Below are 11,295 nucleotides of genomic sequence, written 5' to 3'. Positions count from 1 at the left end.
GTGGGCTGGGTTGTAGTAGGAGACAAAAACTCACCATTGGCATTAAAGCAGTCCATCACCTTGCCCCCTCCTACCTCACCTCACTTCTCTCCTTCTACAATGTAGCCCACATACTTTGCTCCTCTAGGGCTACCCTTCTCACTATGCGCCATCTCACCTGTCTTTCCACAGCCCCTTGGCCCACATCCTGCCTCTGGCCTGGAACACCCTCCCTCCTCAAACCTGATAGTTACTCTCCCCCCACTTCAAAGCCATTTTGAAGTCACATCTCCTCCCCACTTTTCCTCATCTCCTGCTCCCTTCTGATTTGCCCTGACTTACTCTTTTTGTTCTTCCTCCCAATCCCAGCCCCAAAGCCCATGTGTATATTTAGTAATGATAATGTTGGTATTTGTTAAGCGCTTACTATGTGCCAAGTACTGTTCCAAGTGCTGGGGTAGATATAAGGTAATATGATTGACCCACGTAGGGCTCACATTCTTCATCCCCATTTTACAGATGAGGTAACTGAGGCCCAGAGAAGTGAAGTGACTTGCCCAAGTTCACACAGTTGAGAAGGAGCAGAGCCGGAATTAGAACCCATGACCTCTGACTCCCAAGCCCGGGCTCTTTCCACTGAGCCATGCTGCTTCTCATATATCTGTAGTTTTATTTATTTGTATTTAGGTCTGTCTCCCCACCTGTAGACTGTAAGCTCATTGGAGACAGGGAATGTCACTGTTTATTACTATACTGTCCTTTCCCAAGCAAGTAGTACAGTGCTCTGCACACATTAAGCACTTAATAAATATGATTGAGTGAATGAATGAATGAATGAGAGGGCAAGGTGACTGAGTTCTTTAAAGTCAATGGTGAGGAGTTTTTGTTTGATGTAGAGGTGCATGGGCAACCCCTGGAGTTTCTCGAGGAGTGGGGAAACGTGTCCTGAACGTTTCAGGAGAAAAAGGATCCGGGCAATAGAGTCAAGTGTGGACTAGAGTGGGGAGAGACCAGAGCAGGGGAGGTCAGCAAGGAGGCTGCTGATAATAATCCAGGCTAGGTAACATAAGAGATAATAATGATAATGATAATAATAATAATGATAGTTGCTAAGCGCTTGCTATGTGCCAAGCACTGTCCTAAGCAATGGGGTAGATACAAGGTAATCAGGATGTCCCAGGTGGGGCTCACAGTCTTAATCCCCATTTTACGGAAGAGATAACTGAGGCACAGAGACATTAAGTGACTTGCCCAAAGTCACACAGCTGATAAGTGGCAGAGTCGGGATTAGAACCCACATCATCTGACTCCCAAGCCCAGGATCTTTCCACTGAGCCATGCTGCTTGTCAGCCTGATTGTATAAGGATAAGTGAGTGTATTAATGTAATAGCAGTTTGGATGGAGAGGGAAGGGATTTTAGTGATGTGGTGAAGGTGGAACTGACAAGATTTATTGATGGATGGAATACGAGAGTTGAATGAGAGAGAGGAATCAAGAATAATGCCAAGATTACAGGCTTGAGAGGCAGGAAAGATGGTGGTGCCATCCACAGTTTTAGGAAAGTCCCATCAATGGCGCAGGGACAGGGTTGGGGTGGGAAGATAACAGTTCATACCTGGACCGTTGTCCACAGCCATGGACAGACTCCCCTCTCCTGAGCGTGGTGCAATCAATCAATGGTGGTCAGTCTGATAACCTTGTATCTACCCCAGTCCTTAGCATGTAACAAGTACTTAATAAACATTGCTGTACTCAATCAATCGATGGCATGTAGTACTAACAGTGTGCAGAGAAGAGAACTGTTCTAAGCACAAGGGACAGTATTTAGTGTTTACTGAGTGCCTATTCTGGATAAAGGAATGGACTGAGTACTTGAGAGGGGACAATACAATTAGTAGGCATACACCTACCCTAAAGGATCTTTGAGTCTATGTAAGGAGAAAGTCACTAAAGTAAATCACCAGTGGGAAGAAGAAGGAAAGTGGATGTGCAAGGGAGTGAGTACTTAGGTAACAGGGTGTGCACGACCTGGGCACAGATGTTGCAGGATGCTACGAGTACACCTGTTGGTGGGTGAAGCAGATGGGTTGAAGAGGAAATTGGGGAGAGGGGGTGGGAAAATGTGTAACCTGGGGAAGGCCTGTCTTCTGCTAGAAATGGAAGTCACAGTAAAGAAGCAGCATGGCCTAGTAGATAGAGCACAGGCCTGGGAGTCAGAAGGACCTGGGTTCTAATCCATGCTATACCACTTGTCTGCTGTGTGACCTTGGGCAAGTTACTTCACTTCTCTGTGCCTCAGTTCCTGCATCTGTAAAATGGGGATGGAGACTGTGAGCCCCTTGTGGGACAGGGATGGTGTCAGCCCCACAGAACTTATATCAGCCCCACAGCACTATGTACATATCTGTAATTTATTCATATTAATGTCTGTCTCTCCCTCTAGTCTGTAAGCTTGTTGAGGATAGGGAATATGTCTGTTTATTGTTATACTGTATTCTCCCAAGCACTTAGTACAGTGCTTTGCATAGAGAAAGCACTCTATGAATTCATCCATTCATTCATTCAATAGTATTTATTGAGCACTTACTGAGTGCAGAGCACTGTACTAAGCGCTTGGAAAGTACAATGCAGCAGTAAAGAAAGACAATCCCTGCCTTCACTGGGTTTAATAACCCGATAATCTTGTAACCACCCCAGCAGGTAGTATAGGGCCTGGTACATAGTTACTGCTCAACAAATGCTACTATCATCATCATCAGACCACTAGGTCAAGAAATTTGACATCTGGGGATTCTGGCTCCTGTTCCTCCGAGCACTTCTTCTAACCCGCCTTGATTATGCATCCACCTCTTTGCTGACCCCCCTGCCGCCCCAATCATTTTTCTAAAGATCTATTCAGCCCACATCTCTCCATTCCTCAAACACCTCCAATGGTTGCCCTTCCTTCTCCAAATCTCCACATCTTTTTGCCATCAGTAACAACCAACAGAAACTCCTTACCATCATCCTTGAGGCATTTAATCTGCTCTCCCCTTCCACCTTACCTCACTGATTTCCTGCAACCATCCAACCCACCCACTTCTCTCCTCTAACACCAACTTACTCATTCTAACTCTTTCTCATCTGTTTTGCTGTTGACCACTTGCCCACATGCTCCTTCTGGCTTGAAACATCTTCCTGCTTCATATTTGATAGTCCACCACTCTCTCTACCTTAAAAGCCCTACATTAAAGTCACACTTTCTAGGCAAGTCTTTCCCTTCGTCTTCATTTCCCCATTTGCCCTCCCTTGCACCACTTCCTCTATGTCTTCAATTCTTTGTTGCCTAGATACTTAGTTTTGTCATTCTTAAGCACTTTGATTTTTACCTCCCCCACACAGAACACTTACCTACATATCCACCTGTAATTTATTTTAATGTCCTTTCCCCCTCTAGACTATAAGCTCCTTAGGAGCAGGGATCATATCCACCTACTCTGTTGGGCTGTACTTTCTCAAGCACTTAATACAGTGCTTTCTACAGAGTAAACACTCAATAAACACTGATAATTTATGTTTGACCAGTGAACTGGTCCTCAGTTTTGTGAGTGTTTCCTCTCCACCCTGTCAGAGTCTGAGAAATGCCTATGGCATCTGTGGGTCCCCACCCCTCCACCCACCATTCTGGAAAGCAGCAAGGCCTAGTGGAAAGAGCCCAGGTTTGGGAGTCAGAGGACCTGGGTTCTAATTCCAGTTTACCACTTGTCTGCTGTGAGACCTTGTGCAAGTCACTTCACTTCTCTCTTCCTTAAGTTACCTCATCTGTAAAATGGGGATTAAGATTGTGAGCCCTATGGGGGACTTCTTTGTCATCCCATCACCTCAAACCTAATATGTCTGAAACAGAACTTCTTACTTTACCGCCCAAACATTGCTCTCCTCCTGACTTTCCCATAACTGTAGATGGCACCATCCTTGCCGTATCATAAGCACATAACCTGGTTATTATCCTTGACTCCTCTGTCTCATTCAACCCACACATTCAATCCATCCATCCATCGTGAAGCAGCGTGGCTTAGTGGAAAGAGCACGGGCTTTGGAGTCAGGGCTCATGAGTTCGAATCCCAGCTCTGCCACTTGTCGGCTGTGTGACTGTGGGCAAGTCACTTAACTTCTCTGTGCCTCAGTTCCCTCATCTGTAAAATGGGGATTAAGACTGTGAGCCCCACGTGGGACAACCTGATTCCCCTATGTCTACCCCAGCGCTTAGAACAGTGCTCGGCACATAGTAAGCGCTTAACAAATGCCAACATTATTATTATTATCCATCACTAAATCCTGTTGTTCCACCTTCACAACAACCCCAAAAATGTCCTTTCCTCTCCATTCATTTATTCATTCCCCTGGGGTATTGTATCAGCCTCCCTGCTGACCTCCCTGCTTCCTGTCTCTCCCCTCTCCAGGCCATACTTCACTCTGCTGCCCCAATCATTTTTCTCCAAAAATGTTCAGGTCATGTTTCCCCAATCCTAAACAACTTTCATTCATTTATTCAATCTCATTTATTTAGTGCTTACTGTGTGCGGAGCACTGTACAAAGCACTTGGAATGTACCATATGGCAACAGATAGAGACAATCCCGGCCCAACGAAGGGCTCACAGTCTAAAAGGGGGAGACAGACAATAAAACAAAATGAGTAGTCAAGCATCAATACCATCAAAATAAATAGAATCATAGCTATATACACATCATTAATAAAACAGAGTAATAAATAATATATACAAATACACACCAGTGCTATGGGAAAGAGAAGGGGGTAGAGCAGAGAGAGGGAGGAGGGGGAATGGGGCAGGGAGGAGGGGCAGAGGGAAAGGGAAGGCTCAGTCTAGGAAGGCCTCCTGGGGGAGGTGAGTTCTCAGCAGGGCTTTGAAGAGGGGAAGAGAGTGAGTTTGGCGGATTTGAGCAGGGAGGGCATTCCAGGTCAGTGGTAGGACGTGGGCCAGGGGTCAATGGTGGAACAGACAAGAACGAGGCACCATCAGTGGTTGCCCATCCACCCCGGCATCAGACAGAATTTCCTCACCATTGGCTTTAAAGCACTCAATCACCTTGCCCCCTCCTACCTCACCTAGCTATTCTTCTACATCCCAGCCCTCACACTCCACTCCTCTCATGCTAACCTTCTCACTGGGCCACGTTCTCACCTGTCCAGCTGTCAATGCTTGGCCCACATCCTACGTCTGGCCTGGAACACCCTCCCTCCTAAAATCCACTAAAGAATCAATTTTTCCCCTTCAAAGCCCTATTGAAAGCTCACCTCCTCCAAGAGGCCTTCCCACACTAAGCCCCTCTTTTCCTCAGTTCCCCTACTTTCCCCGTCGCCCCGACTCATTCCCTTTGCTCTACCCGCCTCCCTGCCCCATAGCACTCGCTTATATATGTACAAATCTATAATTCAATGTATTTATATAAGTGCCTCTTGACTTGTTTTGGTGTATATATACCTACAATTCTATTTATTTACATTGATGCCTGTTTACTTGTTTTGATGTCTGTCACCCCCCTTCTAGACTGTAAGCCAGTTTGGGCAGGGACAGTCTCTTGTTATGGCTGAATTTTACTTTCCAAGGGCTAAGTACAGTGCTCTGCACATAGTAAACACTCAATAAATATGAATGAATGAATGACTACAACAACCCAGTCATACACTATGCTCCTCTAATAAGAATAAGAAGAATAATTCTAGTGTTCTACAAGCTAATCCGGTTGGACACAGCCCCTGTCACACTTAGGGCTCACGGTCTTAATGCTAACCTTCTCACTGTTCCTTGATCTTATCCATCTCAACGCTGATTTCTCGCTCATCTCCTGCTTCTGGCTGAGAACACCCTCTCTCCTCAAATCCAACAGACAATCAGTCTCTCCCCCTTCATGGTCTTATTGAAGGCACATCTCCTCCATGAGGCCTTCCCTGACTAAGCTCTCCTTTCCTCTTCTCCCACTTCCTTCTGAGTTGCCCTGACTTGCTCGTTTTATTAGGGAAGCAGCATGGCATAGTGGATACAGCACTGGCCTGAGAGTCAGAATAATTATAATAATAATAGTGACGATGATGATGATGGTATTTGTTAAGCACTTACTAAGTACCAAGCACTGTTCTAAGCACTGGGGGAGATACAAGATTGTCCCACGTGGGGCTCACAGTCTTAATCCCCATTTTACAGATGAGGTAAGTGAGGCACAGAGAAGTTAAGTGACTTGCCCAAAGTCACACAGCTGACAAATGGCAGGGCTGGAATTAGAACCCACGACCTCTGACTCCCAAGCCCGGGCTCTTTCCACTGAGCCACATCATGGGTTCTAAACCCAGCTCTGCCATTTGTCTACTGTGTGACTTGGGCAACCCACTTTACTTTTCTGTGTCTCAGTTACCTCATATGTGAAAAATGGGGATTAAGAGTATGAGTCCCATGTGGAACAGAAACTGTGTCCAACCTGATTAATTTGTAGCTATTCCAGTGTCTAGCACTGTGCTTGGCACACATTAAGTGCTTAATAAGTACCATTTGTTCATCCCCTCTCCCGGCCAACAGCACTTATGTCTGTACCTGTAATTTATTTATATATATTGACGTCTGTCTCCCCCTATAGACTGTAAGCTCGTTGCGGGAAGGGAATGTGTAAGTTTGTTATAGTATTGTACACTACCCAGTGCTTAGTACAGTGCTCTGTTCACAGTAAGCATTCAATAAATACAACTGACTGACTGTGACTGTGTCCAACCAAATTATCTAACCCAGAGCTTAGTATAGTGGCTGCCACATATTAAAAGCTTAATGATAATAATAATTAGAATATTTGTTAAGTTCTTACTATGTGCAAAACACTGTTCTAAGCCCTGGGGTAGATACAGGGTCATCAGGTTGTCCCACGTGAGGCTCACAATCTTAATGCCCATTTCACAGATGAGGTAACTGAGGCACAGAGAAGTTAAGTGAATTGCCCAAAGTCACACAGCTGATAAGTGGCAGAGCTGGGATTAGAACCCATGACCTCTGACTTCAAAGTCCATGCTCTTTCCACTAAGCCACGTTGCTTCCTTACAAATACTTACTGCTTAATACAATACTACTTAACAAATACTCATATTATTATTGTTATTAATAATGTTATTATTGTCCCCCATCAACTTGAGTCAGTCACCCAAACCCTCATTTGGAGCACTGGCATGGCCTGAGCCTCCTGCTTGCTCTACTGAATGGGGTTCTGAGGGAAACGCTCTGAGGTGGCCCCAGAGGGTGTGAGGGTCCTGACACCAGCAAGGGGCTGGGAGGGGCCTGACACTGCAGAAAGGAGCAGGAAGGAGAGAGGGGTGGCAAAAACGGGACTCAGAGCAACCTCTAGCTCTAGGAGATACTTCCCCTTTAAAGAGGGACCCCCCCCCCCACCAACAGAGGGACTCAGGCTCCTGATGCCCAGCCCCTGGTATCACATTGGAAAAGCAGAGTGGCTCAGTGGAAAGAGCATGGGCTTTGGAGTCAGGGCTCATGAGTTCGAATCCCAGCTCTGCCACTTGTCGGCTGTGTGACTGTGGGCAAGTCACTTAACTTCTCTGTGCCTCAGTTCCCTCATCTGTAAAATGGGGATTAAGACTGTGAGCCCCACGTGGGACAACCTGATTCCCCTATGTCTACCCCAGCGCTTAGAACAGTGCTCGGCACATAGTAAGCGCTTAACAAATACCAACATTTCCAAATTGTTCAGAAATTTCTAGGCTTCTAGCTGAAACCAGATTCTGAATGAGAATCCCACGGTTACCTCCTGGGCTGGAGTCTGGGGTCTGGGTGGTCCAGGAGGGCTGGGTGGTTTGCAGGGTCCTGAAGTTCAGGGTGGTCAGATTGGTGGAGTTGGGGTTGGTGGCAGCTCTCTGGGTCTGGGAGTTCGGGAGAACTGCAGAGAAGAACAGGAAAGAAGGAGACATCATCAGAATGGGACATGCAGACAATTTTCCCTTTCCTTTGCCCAAGGGGACACTCAAGTGGGAGAAGTCTTCACCTTTTGATAGAGCGGAGCTCCTGGCTGGGATCTGCACTGCCCTGGCCTGGAGTCAGCCAGGACCCCTCCTGCTTCCATTTCAGGGACACTAAAACTCCTCACCATTGGCTTTAAAGTAGTCCATCACCTTGCCCCCTCCTACTTCACCTCACTTCTCTCATTCGACAACCCAGTCCATACACTTTGCTCTTCTGGTGCAACCTTCTCAATCTCAATCTCACCTGTCCCTCTGCAGACCCTGAGACCACATCCTACCTCTGGCCTGGAACACCCTCCCTCCTCAAATCTGCCAGACAATTACTCTCCCCTTCTTCAAAGACTTATTCAAGTCACATCTCTTCCACAGGCCTTCCCAGACTAAGCTCCACTTCTCTTCATCTCTCACTCCCTTCTGTGTCACTCTGACTTACTCCCTTTGCTCTTCTCCCCATCCCAGTCCCACAACACTTATGTTTATATCTGTAATTTTATTAATTTATACTGTCTATTTCTATTGATGTCTTTCTCCCAACCCTTGACTGTGAGCTCGTAGTGGGCAGGGATTGTAACTCATTACTGTTGTATTGTACTTTCCCAAGTACTTAGTACAGTGCTCTGCACACTGAAATAGCTTAATAAATATGATTCAATGAATGAATGAACTGAGGCCTTTCTGGGGACTCCAGCAGACCCAGGAAAGGAGCGATGGCATATGGGAACATGAACGAAGCTCCCATCCCCACCCACCTGGCCTCCAGCCTTGCCTTCTTCAGGCTCTGCCACACATAGAGCTTCCCTGATCACTTCCCTAAAACTCTGTCCATTATTATTAATAAAAATGATAATGATACTTGTGGAATTTGTTAACTGCTTACTATGTGCCAGGCACTATACTAAGTGCTGGGTGGCTACAAGCAAATCGAGTTGGACAGAGTCCCAGTCCCACTTGGAGCTCACAGTTTTGATTACCATTTTACAGATGATGTAACTGAGGCACAGAGAGGTGAAATGACTTGCCCCAGGTCACACAGCAGACCAGGGGCAGAGCCAGGATTTGAACCCATGTCTCTGACTCCCAGGCCTGTGCTCTATCCACTACACCATGCTGCTTAGGACACATCACTCCCCCGCTCAGAAGCCTCCAATTGGCTACCCATTACTGACCCCATTAAAAAAGAACTGCCCTCCCATCACTGACATGGTCTTCCCCTATGTCTCCCTCTTCTTACCCCCTCTCTCTGTGCCCTCTATTTTCCTGCTCCATTGCAGCTCAAGGATTCCCTCCTGCCACGCTCCCCTCCTCCCCCACTCCCTTCCAGCTGTACCTCACTCTCTATTCCCCAGTCTCAAATCCAGATCCTCTCCCTGATCCCTGGCATCTGGACTCGTTCCCCTCGATAAATGCAGCAGACCACAGCTCTCCCAGTAGCCCTAAAATGTTTCTTGAATCTCACCTCTTCAACCAGACTTCCCCAACTGACTGACAACTACACCTAGCATAGCAACCCAACAGTTACAGCACTTGTGTCTATATCTAAATTCAACTGCTAAATATTCAATTATTTATGCTATTTAAATTTTTACATCTGCCCATCCCATTAGAGTGGAAGTTTCTTGGGGACAGGGAACTTGCCTTAGGCTTCTGCGATTCTTTCTCTATGCTTAGTTCAGTACATCATTCAGGATATTATGATGAAAGTTTGGGCACCCACTAATACAGCCCTGGGCACCCAATGCGTAAAATGTAGTCTATGCACTCTAGGTGCCCAGTACAAGAGTCTGCACCATGAAGACTCTCAATACTGTACTTTCTCTATAGTAGATGTTTTGTTCAATAGTAGGTACCTAATACAGTAGGTACCTAATACTGTGCTCTGTACATAGTGCATGCTCAGTACAGTGTTCTGTACACAGTAAGTGTCCAGTTCAGCCTTCTGCACACACTGGATGCCCACTACCATGCTCTGTGGAAAATCGTGCCCAGTGTAGTGGTCTGCTCCCAGTCGGTGACCTGAGGGTGTCTGGTATAGTGCTCTGTAGACAGTGGGTGTCCAGTTTAGTGCTCTGAATACAGAATGTGCTTGCTGTTCAGTCTGAGCTTCCTCAGAGTTTTGGGGATGGTCAACCCTGGGCTTCAAAGTGTCTCTTGATGGTGACCCCCAGGCTGGCAGGAGAGAGCTCCGAGAACTACTGAGATCCCTGGGATGCTGCGGCCCCCTGGGATCCCTGACCCCCACCCCCAGAGGCCATGACCTGGAGAACCAGCAGCCTGTTGAAAAGCTGCTCTGTTGCTCAACTACCTGCCCCAGCCAAAGCGTCAGATGATTCCTTGGACCCCAATGGGGCAGGACCTGTGGGATCACTTTCCCCGGACTGAGACGGCAGCTGGCCCCACTCACAGGCAAAGGGGAGGGATTTACCTGACTGCACAGGTGCGAGGGCTCAGTCCCTGGCCAGATCAGACCATCCCCAGGGACCCACAACCGGGGTTTCCCCTCAATGGCAAACCTGGGAGTAGCTCCAGAGAGCCCAGTGACCCCTCAGATGTACATGGCTCAATAAATACAACTGAATAAATGAATGAATGGCCCTCAGACTAGGCACTGCCTTGGCTGGAGGCTCTGCTGTCTTGGGTTTGATGCTGACCAAACAATCTGGAGACACGGAGGGGTGAGGGAGCAGCTGAACACAAGGCAGACACAGCACAGGAGCTCTGTGAGGAGTGGTCAGTCTGGGACACACAGGGCAGTCTGGAGGTCAGTCACCCCCCACGACTCTGGGGTTTGGGAATCCTGGTCACAGCTGAGGCTGCATTCTGAATGCCCAGGAGCCCACAGCTCCCCCCATCCCTTGGACACAACCCTTGGGCCAAGTCTACCTGTGGTGGGCAGAGGGGAGCCCCTCTGTCTCCCTACACACACAAACAAGGGGAGGGTCCCCGATGCTCAGAAAACAGCCCTAGGGGACATGGCTCCTTCTCTTTTGCTGGACCAGGTGTTGTTGCCACAGTGACCATCTCCCCATAGGCAGCTGCCAACAGGATGTCCAGAATGGAGCTAATGACCAGGTGTGAGTCCCACCGCAAGTCTGTGATCTGGTCAATGGGTTGTCACTGCGATGTCCACTGCTAGAAGGACCCATGTACTCAGGTTTCCCCTCTGCCCAGGGAGTCAATCTTGGAACCACAGATGTCCTAGGGACAACCCTGTTCAGATCTGTCACGAACACACACACACACACACACAGCCTTCTGCACCCCACAATTTGTGGCCCTGGCTGGGGCAGAGACCACCAGGAGTGA

This window comes from Ornithorhynchus anatinus, chromosome 2 (assembly GCF_004115215.2).
Source record: "Ornithorhynchus anatinus isolate Pmale09 chromosome 2, mOrnAna1.pri.v4, whole genome shotgun sequence".
NCBI lineage: Eukaryota > Metazoa > Chordata > Mammalia > Monotremata > Ornithorhynchidae > Ornithorhynchus > Ornithorhynchus anatinus.
The sequence above is the reverse complement of the archived record's forward strand: the minus strand, read 5'-3'. Positions refer to the sequence as shown.